Raw genomic sequence first — 10,576 nt, forward strand, 5'->3', positions numbered from 1 at the left:
TACTGTATGAGCTGAAGGAGGAAATGAGGGCTCGCTCAGGCCCTGTTGTCCGCTAGACTGTTTCGTAACTGCTGAGGGTCGTCACCACAGAGCGCTTTATTTCTGGGGGTGAGAGCAGAGGAGTGAGAGGCAGACAAACAGCTCTCCATCTTGTAATTAGAGGAGGAATAACGATATCCTTTGTGTGAGAGCTATTCAGGGAACAGAGAGACCGGGAGGACAAAGCAGGCCATCGCTGCTCTCTGTGTACCCTTGTTGTCGTTCTCATTTAACAGGGTTGGGTCACTGCCTGCGCTCGAAGCCTTAGGCTGGCCCTCAGCTGGCAAACAGTGTCACCCATCCTTGTCAACTCACTAACTGACAGACATTCATTTCCGCCAGTTAATGTTTCTTTGATTTGTTGTTCCACTGACCTATTTCTCCAGAATAGATACTTTAACCAGACACATGAAGTTTGGAAATAAAAGGTGAGAAGTGGAAAACTGTCTGGAAACTCTTCATAGGAGGAGGAACACAAGATGGGTTGTGTACTGCAGTGATTTTCCCAAGCAGGAGTACTTGTACCCCGGGGTGTACTGCTGCAGTTGCCAGTACATGGATGTCTCAACTGTCACGCTTGTCAAGCTGCAGGAACACAGAGAACTGAACCCAAATGCAGACTAGGGAGGCAGAGCTGGTGCGGTTCAGATGATTTAATAAAAAAACATAAAGTCAGGGAACAAAAGGTTACAGAGTCAAGAAGGCTCAGGTTAAAACCAGGTAAGGCAGAAGCAAGAAACAAAGGTAAAGAGGAGGAAAGGACACAGACTGGCAACAAAATGAGGAAATGCAAAGACTAAATACAGGGTGAGGGGAGCTAAAGTAATCGGAGTGGGGCAGACAATCCAAACTGGCGGAAAACACACAAAGTAAAACAGGAAATAACTCAACTAAAACCCAAAACCATGACATCAATTAGTTAAACCCACAGTAAGTAATGTATTTTAGACACACTTTTTGTTATATTTGTTGAAATTCTCTTTACATCCTGAAGGAAATAAATGAATCAAGGGCTCTGAAAAAAAAATCTGGTATCTGTAGCAGTCACAAAGCTGTGATAAGCCCAGCCTGGCTACTTGCTACCTGCGGAGTCACAAGCTGGCCAGACAGATATCGCCCTTTAGATTTCCACCTTTACCTACTAAAGTTTGCACTAAGCAGAAAAGGCTACAAACAAAAAGTTTGGATAATAGGTCGGTTGGATACTTTCAAAATCTGTCCATCTCTTGCTAGTTTCTCCAAAGTAACTGTGACTCAACTAACTTTTAAATCAAATCACAGCAGCTATTTTTCAGTTCAGTTACATATAACTGTGATGCTGATCTTTAGTAAAATGAATTGAAAAATTGTAATAATAATAGTGTATAATCACCTGAATCATTATGTTTTTGTTACCTTATAGAATGAGCTCTGTTTTTATCTACAGACGCCATGGGTCGCCCCTCCATGGAGTCCACCATGTTGAACCACCATGTTTCTACAGTAGCCCAGAAGGGACAAACCAAACACTGGCTCCAGATAGGGGCATTCACGTTATTCGCGAGTTTCGCAGCCAGTGAAGTGACGGACTTGCAATCTGCAACTACGCCGCTACACACTTATACGACACTGGTCCTTTAAAAGTAATGAATAAACTGTTGAAATAGTTAACGTAATGGATAAATGGATGGTAGTAGACTTGAATACAAACTTGACAATAACATTTAACAATACTTACTTATATTTAATGGTTATAATTTAACATTCAGTTTATAATCCATTAATGACATATTTGGAACATAACACCAGGGTACCAGGGCTCATCTGTAGGGCTGCAGGGGTATGTCAGATGAAAAAAGGCTGGGAACCTCTAGTGTATTGGATATTGAACACATTGAAGAAAGTCATGAGAAAATCCCAAGCAGAGGATATCTGAGATTATCCTAGACATGGAAACATAGGAAACCCCTTAAATCACTCATGAAATGATCCGGTCATTTGGAAAATGATCCTGCATTTCAGTCAGCTGTAGTTTATATTATGTTATAACATTTAATGGTGAAAGGAGCCACTACTGAGAATGTAGAAGCTACCCTCAAAGAAAGGTCAAAGTCAATGACCTTTCAGTTGACAGAAATGTCACTGGTCAAATACCAAATTGTTGGTGTTGCTAATTAAGGTTTTTGCTAAGAAGAAATGATTCAAATGTCACCAGGAGTCTGAGGGTTGCAGTTGGATAAATAGGAGCAATGACTCGGATTTATGTTGTATTACTCAAAAATAAGTCATGACATGAGTTAAAGCCTAAATTAAATGCTAGTGTTGTGTCTATTTAATCTTTATTTTGTATCTCCTAGAACCTACCATGACCTTTTTGTCTAAATGCTTGCACATCCGACGTAGGTGTGAGGTGACAACAAATACTTTCAAATAAGAAGAGAAACGCTAGAATGTATTTCACCATTTATTCAAAGACAGTGTTTCGATCCAACATGGATTTCTTGAAAGCCATTTTTTGTACAATCTGCTGACAGACATTTGAGCAATATGACATTATATTTAGAAAAGAGACATCCCCGGTGCACTGTCACACAAGGTCACACAGGCATTTTTAAAAATCAAAATACAATTTTATGACAAAGATTTAAAAAAAATACATCCAAGTACATAAACAAATATTAAAAACTGTAGCGGTTAGTCTGAATGAATGTGTTTAATTTCCATCCTGTCTAATACTTTGAAGTTGTGTTCAATAATGTCCTGTCTTGCTGAGGTGTCAGACGTCCAATCTCCCATGATCCTGTTGTTTGTTGTTGTTGAAGAAGTCCCAGTTCTCCACCAAGTGGTCACATGGAAGCACTGCATACAGAGTATTATATCCCTTTCATTATTATTCATCAATGGCTAGTACACCTACTTTGAAACCTGACTATATTGTCTTCTTGGTAAAAGCTCTTCTCTACATGAGTCCTGACTGACAGTAGCTGATTTTATATATTTTCTCTCCACATTCTTGCATCATACAGTTGAGATGAGTTGAATTGATCCATTCGAGTTGAGGCAAAAAAAAAAGTTCTGTTGTTTTCAGCTCTTTCTGCCATTATTGTGAGACAGAAGAAAATCCAGATCTTTGATGATGAGGCCATTGTTGTTAGTTGCCGTTTGGTTTTAATCGTCGCTCCTGGATGTTCTTCCCAAAGTTCATTGTCAGGGTAGCGACAGCATAAGTGGACAAAACCATGATGGTGCTGCCCACAAACTGAGAAGAGGCTCCGCGCTTCGCCGGAAACCTCCAGCCTCGCCTTTGCAGCTGAGCATCTGCAGCCTCCACTGTCTGAGCGATGGACTCCATACCCGCAGCTCCTTTAACTCCTGCAAGAGTCGGTGAATTCAAATGTCAGCGCTCCTGTTTGTCTGTCAGGATGGATGTGGTTTGTCTTTGTTGCCTGGTTTCCCTCTCCACACATCCTACTTTATCTAGTCGGCCTTGATTGCGCAAGTCAAATCCTCAGACTCAGCTGGGTGCCAGAGTGCGTCAACAACCTGTTGGGAGACTGACAGAATGAACAAGGTCTCCTGCCTGCAGTGCAAACTGTACAGCCGGTGCTCAATAATAGAACGACAGGAGTCATTCAGACTGACCTTCTCTGTATTTCAGGACCGAGGTCAGCACCAGGCAGGGCGCAAACTCCTGAATACAAACCATTAACAAACTATTACCTAACCCCACCACCTATCTGCATTATATACTTTATAAAGTATTAAAGTTACAAAACGTATACATTATTGTGTTTTAACCTTTTAGTGGTCTTATAGAGCTGTGATTTTCAAATCAGGGGTATTCCGTAGGTTGTAGGGAGGACCAGCAACGGAGGGATAGAATATCTTAAGTTGGAACAACATGGAAAGAAAGGAAGAAAATCATTTAATCTGCATCTATTGTGCACATTTTAAGTTGTGATAGTTTCTTCTGAATGAGTCTTCTCTGGAACTCCATTGAAGTATGACCCCCCCAAAAAAAACCCAGGGTGCACTAGTTTTTATTTAATAGTAATTTTTTTTTTTTTAACAGTTCTATTTATGGTAGAGTAACTAAATCATATAATTTTAATTTAGTTAGTTTCAGAGGGCTTACTGAATAGAATGATGTCAGTGAATACCCCCCAAAAAGGCCGATGACTTTTGACTTAAAAAAACACAAAACCCTGCTCTAATGATTGGTTGAGATGTCAAATAATGGTAATATTTTTGCTGTACTTTTTCTAAATGTAATAGGTAAAAAAAAATCAAATCAAATGTAAAGGGAGCATTATACAGCATTGTGAGTTCCTGGAAAGCAGAAATCACCGTCCAGTTTGGACAAGAAAGATGTGTGTGACTGAGAGGCAGCTTCTGATTATTACGTTGTAAATATTTTAGTTCATTTAATTTCATTTTCATTTTAGTTCAGGTTATTTAATTTGACTCAAAAATGAAAAACAAAATGTTTCACATTAATGTTACATTTATTCAGTCGGTTTAAGATATTGCTCTTGTTCAATTGTTTAATTATTTAATGAACATATCAACCATTTGGTACAGTAAATCTGTTTCTGTAAGAAAACTGACTTCACAGCAGCTGCTTCTGTAACTACATTGTTGTCTTCTTCGTCATCTCTCTCATATCCAGATTATTGCTTTCTGGGATGGAGCCTGTTGTTTATCGTTTCTCATTTCCTCTGCTCACATAAGGAGGAAATCACTTGCTAAAGAAATGGAGCAGTACATATAGAGGAAGAATCTCTGAGTCATCATCAGACCAAAGTTTGTCCTTAAGGAGGGGATAAAGAGACACACACAAGAGACAAATCTTAATGCCTGAGCTGTGTGGGTGCACCTTTGGCAAAATATATCACACGACAAACGCCCAGACAGATTCATGTTTGTATTACAAGCACAAGCTCCGCGACCGTAGATGGATGTTGGAAGAATGTCCCGACAAATGCTGTGTTTGTCCCATAACTCTGCGTCTGAAATGACACCTGAGTGGGAGCAGATCAATATACAAACCTTGCTTTCACTTCCTCTGCAACACTTCTGTTCTCAGGTGTGTCTTCAGTGTCTTATCGTCATGTTTTTAAATCATTAATATGCCAAACTATCACACAGTACTTATTCAAATCAGATAAGACTAGTTGCTCGGTTGTTTTTTAAAGACTCAAGTTTAACCAACCACATGAGCATTTTTGTCCACATGCAATAGGTCAGTCAAGGTTGCATCAGTCTGAGCACGAAGCTGCAGCTGTGTGCTACTTTTTGGATGTTGTGTACTCTTGCAGGACTCTTTGCGTCATCGGAATAGGCTTAGCTGTGTGTGTGTGTGTGTGTGTGTGTGTGTGTGTGTGTGTGTGTGTGTGTGTGTGTGTGTGTGTGTGTAGGTAGGTAGGTCTTTGCATCAACTGTCTGAAGGACTAAAAACACTGGTTGGGTCGTTTGCCAAGGCTACTTTGAAGCTGCAGCCAATTACCTTTCATCCAAACACTAAAACACATACACACACGGACACACATATATGAAAAAGAAATGCCTTGACTTTAATCAATTCATCAACTCAGTCTCTAAAAGCACTTTAGTCTGATAACATCTGCCTTTGTTCTTCTTTCTGTCTCTTTGTTGACTGTTCGGTTTCCCTATTGCTTTAGCTAAGTAATAATGAATAATACAACAAAGTTCCTGTCATTTTTTCTGTCTCCTATCTTCCCTCTGTGGTTTATCTTTCTGTTCCTCTGCAGATCAACTGATACCATACAAAGGAAACAGCCCAAGCTCTCTCAGCGTAAGTGTTGTTTACATTGCCATAAACCAAGAAGAGCCACTTTAAAAACACAGCCTATTCATGTGAAATGAAGCCTGTAAGACCCTTGAAAAATATAGTTTTCCATGAGCTTGATAATTATCTAGTTACCACTGGCCTTTATGACATCTTTTAGTTTGGATTCTGTCAGAGTCACAGAACTGAGACAGCTCTTGCTAATGATCTTTGCATGAGCTCAGTTGCAGACAAGACTTATGTCCTTGTTCTTCTGGACTTCAGTACAGCAGTGGATGACAAAACATTGTTGGACTGACTAGAACATTGAGTGAGACATATTTACAGAAGTGGAACTTTTTGTCTCTATTGGAGGTCTGAACAATCTAAAACTTCATACGGGGTTCCACAAGGCTCAGTTCTCGGTTCTGTTTTATTTTATCTCTACATGCATTCACTAGGACTCATTACTCACAATAACAGCATGTTCTATCATAATTATGCAGATGATACTCACCTTTACGTATCACTTTCTCCAGAGGACTTCCATCCCATTAAGAAAAGACTGAATCTTTCAAGAATCTTTTCTCAACATGGACAAAAATAAATTGTTTTTAAGTACTCCACAACATACGTAGCAAACAATTAGTGGTTAGACTGTCAATTAAAAGCTTAAGTCAGGAATCTTGGCATAGTCATCAAGTCTAACCTAAGATTTGGCAACCACATTAATGCGGTTAACCCTTTTATCATCTTAAATTATATAACAAGAATAGGAGACCTCCTTTAGGGATTGTAATGTCAGTCTTTCAGTCCATCACTTTAGTCTGAAATATCTCAACAACTACATAATGAATTACCATGAAACTTTGTACAGTGGTCCCCAGATGATGAATCCTACTGACTTTGGAGCTCCACTGACTTAGCACAAGTCTTGTTTACATTAGTATTGCCTGCATATTTGCATATATGTATATTTTATTTATTTTAAAGTTTAACTAAATCAGTATTTGTAACACATTTTAATATTTTTTGCTTATTTTTATATTTAATATTATTTATTACATGTCTGGAAGGATGTGCTGACCTTGTGTGCATTGGTTTGTGACTGTGGCATTTGTGTGTGAATGTGTTTGTCTGTCTGTTGATGCGTGTTAGATCATGTGTGTGTGTTTTGGCCAGAATGAATGAGGCAATCCTCTTATATGGTGTCCATTTGTCAGGAGCAGCAGTGTGTGGTGCAGTGCTGAGGAGGGTTTAGGGATGTCCTGCTGGGCAGGGCCTTTGGGCTGCCAGCAGGAGAGGCGCCTCCTGATTCAGAATGAAACACGGTGGCCACCAGGATTACCCACAATGCCTGCTGCCGCTGTCTAGCCTTCTAATTGGTGACGTCAGTCCGTGGGTGTGTAATTAAAGATTGGGGCACAAACACAGGAAGGAGGGATGGAAAGAGTGATACAGAGGAAATAACAAATAAGATGGGAACATTTTAATCCGCTTCTATTTTATCTATAAACTGTATTTGAGAAAGAAAGGCAGACATTAGACAAAGTGCAATGAAAATCTACCTTTTGTTATCTTTCTTTCTCTTCTCTAGATAGGAATAACAAGACTAAGCACCTCCGACTTAAGACTATTTGCCACAACACCTGACACCCTGACTTCAATTACCTACTAGTGTGTGTGTGTCTTTAATTCCGGCCTTTTCGTGACCCTGTGATCGTCTTACAGATTAAGTGATGCTTCAAGTGCTAATTTGTCTGATGCAGGTGGTGACAAGTGTAAAAATAGTCAGCCAAGCATAATTTAAATCAACCAGGAGGATATCCCTAAAAAAAATGTCTATATAAATGTGTTATTTCAGATTGAAATCTTCTGCAATTCAACAGAAGAGCTAGGACATTGACTTTTTTCTGCTAGGTTGGTGATTAGTTGTCATATTTGAGGATAATATAAATCATTATTGAATATTTTCATTCAGCTTTTCTTACACATAACATACAATAACAATAAACATACAATGCTATGCAATATTCATGCAGTGTCTCTTTTGCACTGCCATCTTCCTCCACAAGGAGTCATAGTGGTGATTTATTGGAGGTGAAAGGAGATGTTACCTTCCGGAAATCATGTGTATAAATGTTGCAAGACAACTGTAAACCAAACAACAACAGCTAAATACAGACTATGCAGGCAGCACAAAAAGCCAAAAGCAGCTTCTGATAATTTCACCTATTCTACCAAAATAGCCACAATAGCAACACACACCAGTGGTAACAATCCTGATTCGTTGCAAAACAGCAAGCGCCTTGTTTGCTCCAGCAGTGTCAGTTTCCTGGTGACGGTGATCCTCTAGAGGTCTCTCTCAACACAGGCATCGTGTGTGTGTCTGTGTGTATGTGTGCCCAGTCCACACACACACGCACACACACACACACATACCAGCTGTTTAGGAGAAGAGGTTTGTTTGTGCTGTGTGTATGGTGTGGACTGGATGACTCGGTTGTTGATGCTGTAAAATAATAGAAACAGAAGCTTTAATGAGCCTGTGGATATTTGCTCTTTCACACTGTTTATGACCATTTAGCCTTAATGATCTGACAGAAGCTTAAAAAGGCAAATCATCTAATGTACAACCCACATTATTTGAGGATCCTGGTTTTGATATTGCACATTAACTTTGACATCAGAGTCTATGTTAGACATCTACAATGTTGGTAATGGTGCTTTTCATTGTTTTGTCAATGGCACAGGGTTTGGAGATAAGATTACTTGGATGGGGCCACTGAAAATCCCTATCTTTCACATGAACTATTATGAAAAATATACATTTATGAATAGTACCTAATATAAAATATCAGATAAAAGCATATTATGCATACAGCACTCATTCCTCAGATGCATCTTACGCAAAGGCGACTCACAAGTGCCCTTGGTGCCACCATTGGCAGCGGGAACAAGCCATAAATACGAGACTGACATAGTAACATAGCACCCTCTGAACATCTTGTTTTTGTTGACCTTGCTCCAGTGATGTACATATGTACTCCAGGACCTCAAGACATCTCTGTTGGGTGTGGTTACAGATGTACACTTTTCTGACCACACTGAGAGGACTAGACACTGTCAACCAGAGAGGGCAGCAATACAACGCTTTTAAGTCTGGTTTTAATGCATTCTTTAAGTTGGTATGGTGAATTTGTTAGCAAACATTTGTCTATTCACCCAGAGCAACAAAAGCTTTAATTGAGTCATGTTTCTGGTCCAATATCAACTCTTATTTAGCTCTGTTTTTAGGTCCCCACCATCTCTTTGTGAAATATCTGGCTCTTTAGCTGCTAAACACTTCACTATGTTCACCAGCTAGTTTCTAACTGTGTCTGTCTGCTGTTTATAGCTCAGCAGGTAGAACGATGAGCTAAAAGACACTATAGAGCCCCGTAGAGCTTAGATGAAATGCAGAAGTAATACACAAGTAGTCATGTGAGCCATTAACATAAAAATATTGGTTCTAGCTGCTAAAAAAAATAGATGTATTTATTTTAATATAAGGTAATTAGGATGGTTTGTCCTTGAGTTTTGCATCAACTCTTGTTAGAAACAAAACTGAGCAGCTGTTACTCTCCAAACTCAAAGGGATTACAAAATCATTATGTAAGAGGATATGAAAGCAGCCTCACTTCTGTGTTCAGCAGCAACCACTGAGCTCCAGCAGTTCATTCTACAGCGACCATAATGACGACATTATGAAACTCAATGAAGTGCGGCTCCCTGGCCAGACATCCACCTGCACTTGGCTTTTCACTGCATTCTCAGTTGTGCCGGTGCTGGAGCAGAAATCAATAGCCTCTCCTGCCTGCTATGTGTCCACCGGCTCCACTGCGACACAAGCAACGCTCTTGACTTTGACAAGGCTGAGAGGAGGCAACAAGCTTTGTGTGCATGAAAGGGAGTTGACAGTGCTGCAAGAGTTTTGCCTGTTTGTCAGGGTTTACACAGCATACAGACCACAGAACAAAGCAAAGCCATCAGCACTTAGACGATCTGGCTCTCTGACTGCCAGCCAGACGGCCTTGACAGCTCCATTTAATCTAACAAATAACAGCCTGCTTACTGAGGCTTTTTTTGTGTGCGTCTCTGAACACATTCTGCCACAGCAGGAGAAAGGTTTTCTGATTTCACTGTTTAGACATTTGTGAAAGAGATCTAGACATTAAAATAAATCTAAATATGAGAATTGCAAATTTGTTTTACCGTGTGCGTCTGTCTACCAGTACCTGGTTGGTCTGTTTACAGCCCTTTTATCTTTGCATGTTTCTTGGCTTTCATCTCTTAACAAGATAAAGACTCTACAGCCATGCTAGCAGCTCTTTGAGGCTGTATTTAGGCACAGCAGTGCTTTCAGCTAAATGTGTGCCTGCTAATGTTTAGCAGGTATAAACTTCACCATCTTGGTTTAACATTTGACTATTAGTTCTAAACACAGAGTTGAGCTGAGGATGATGGGAATGTTGTTGGTTTTGAAGGTACACCTACACGGCCGTCCATGGAGCCGTACTGCTAGTATGGCTAAGACATATACGCAGTATAAAAAAAAGCCACTTAGCTCATCAGTTAAGCAATGCATTCTTTGCAGACAGGCAAAACATTTGAACACAGACCAGCAGCGTCCCTGCAGCCTTCCTGCCCATTTCCTTTCAGATGGGTCAGCGTGGGCCGCGTTTGGACGCTCTGATGCAGATCTCTCGCTGTGTCTGGCACTGATGAGGT

The sequence above is a fragment of the Dicentrarchus labrax genome, unplaced genomic scaffold (genome assembly GCF_905237075.1).
Source record: "Dicentrarchus labrax unplaced genomic scaffold, dlabrax2021, whole genome shotgun sequence".
Taxonomy (NCBI): Eukaryota; Metazoa; Chordata; class Actinopteri; family Moronidae; genus Dicentrarchus; species Dicentrarchus labrax.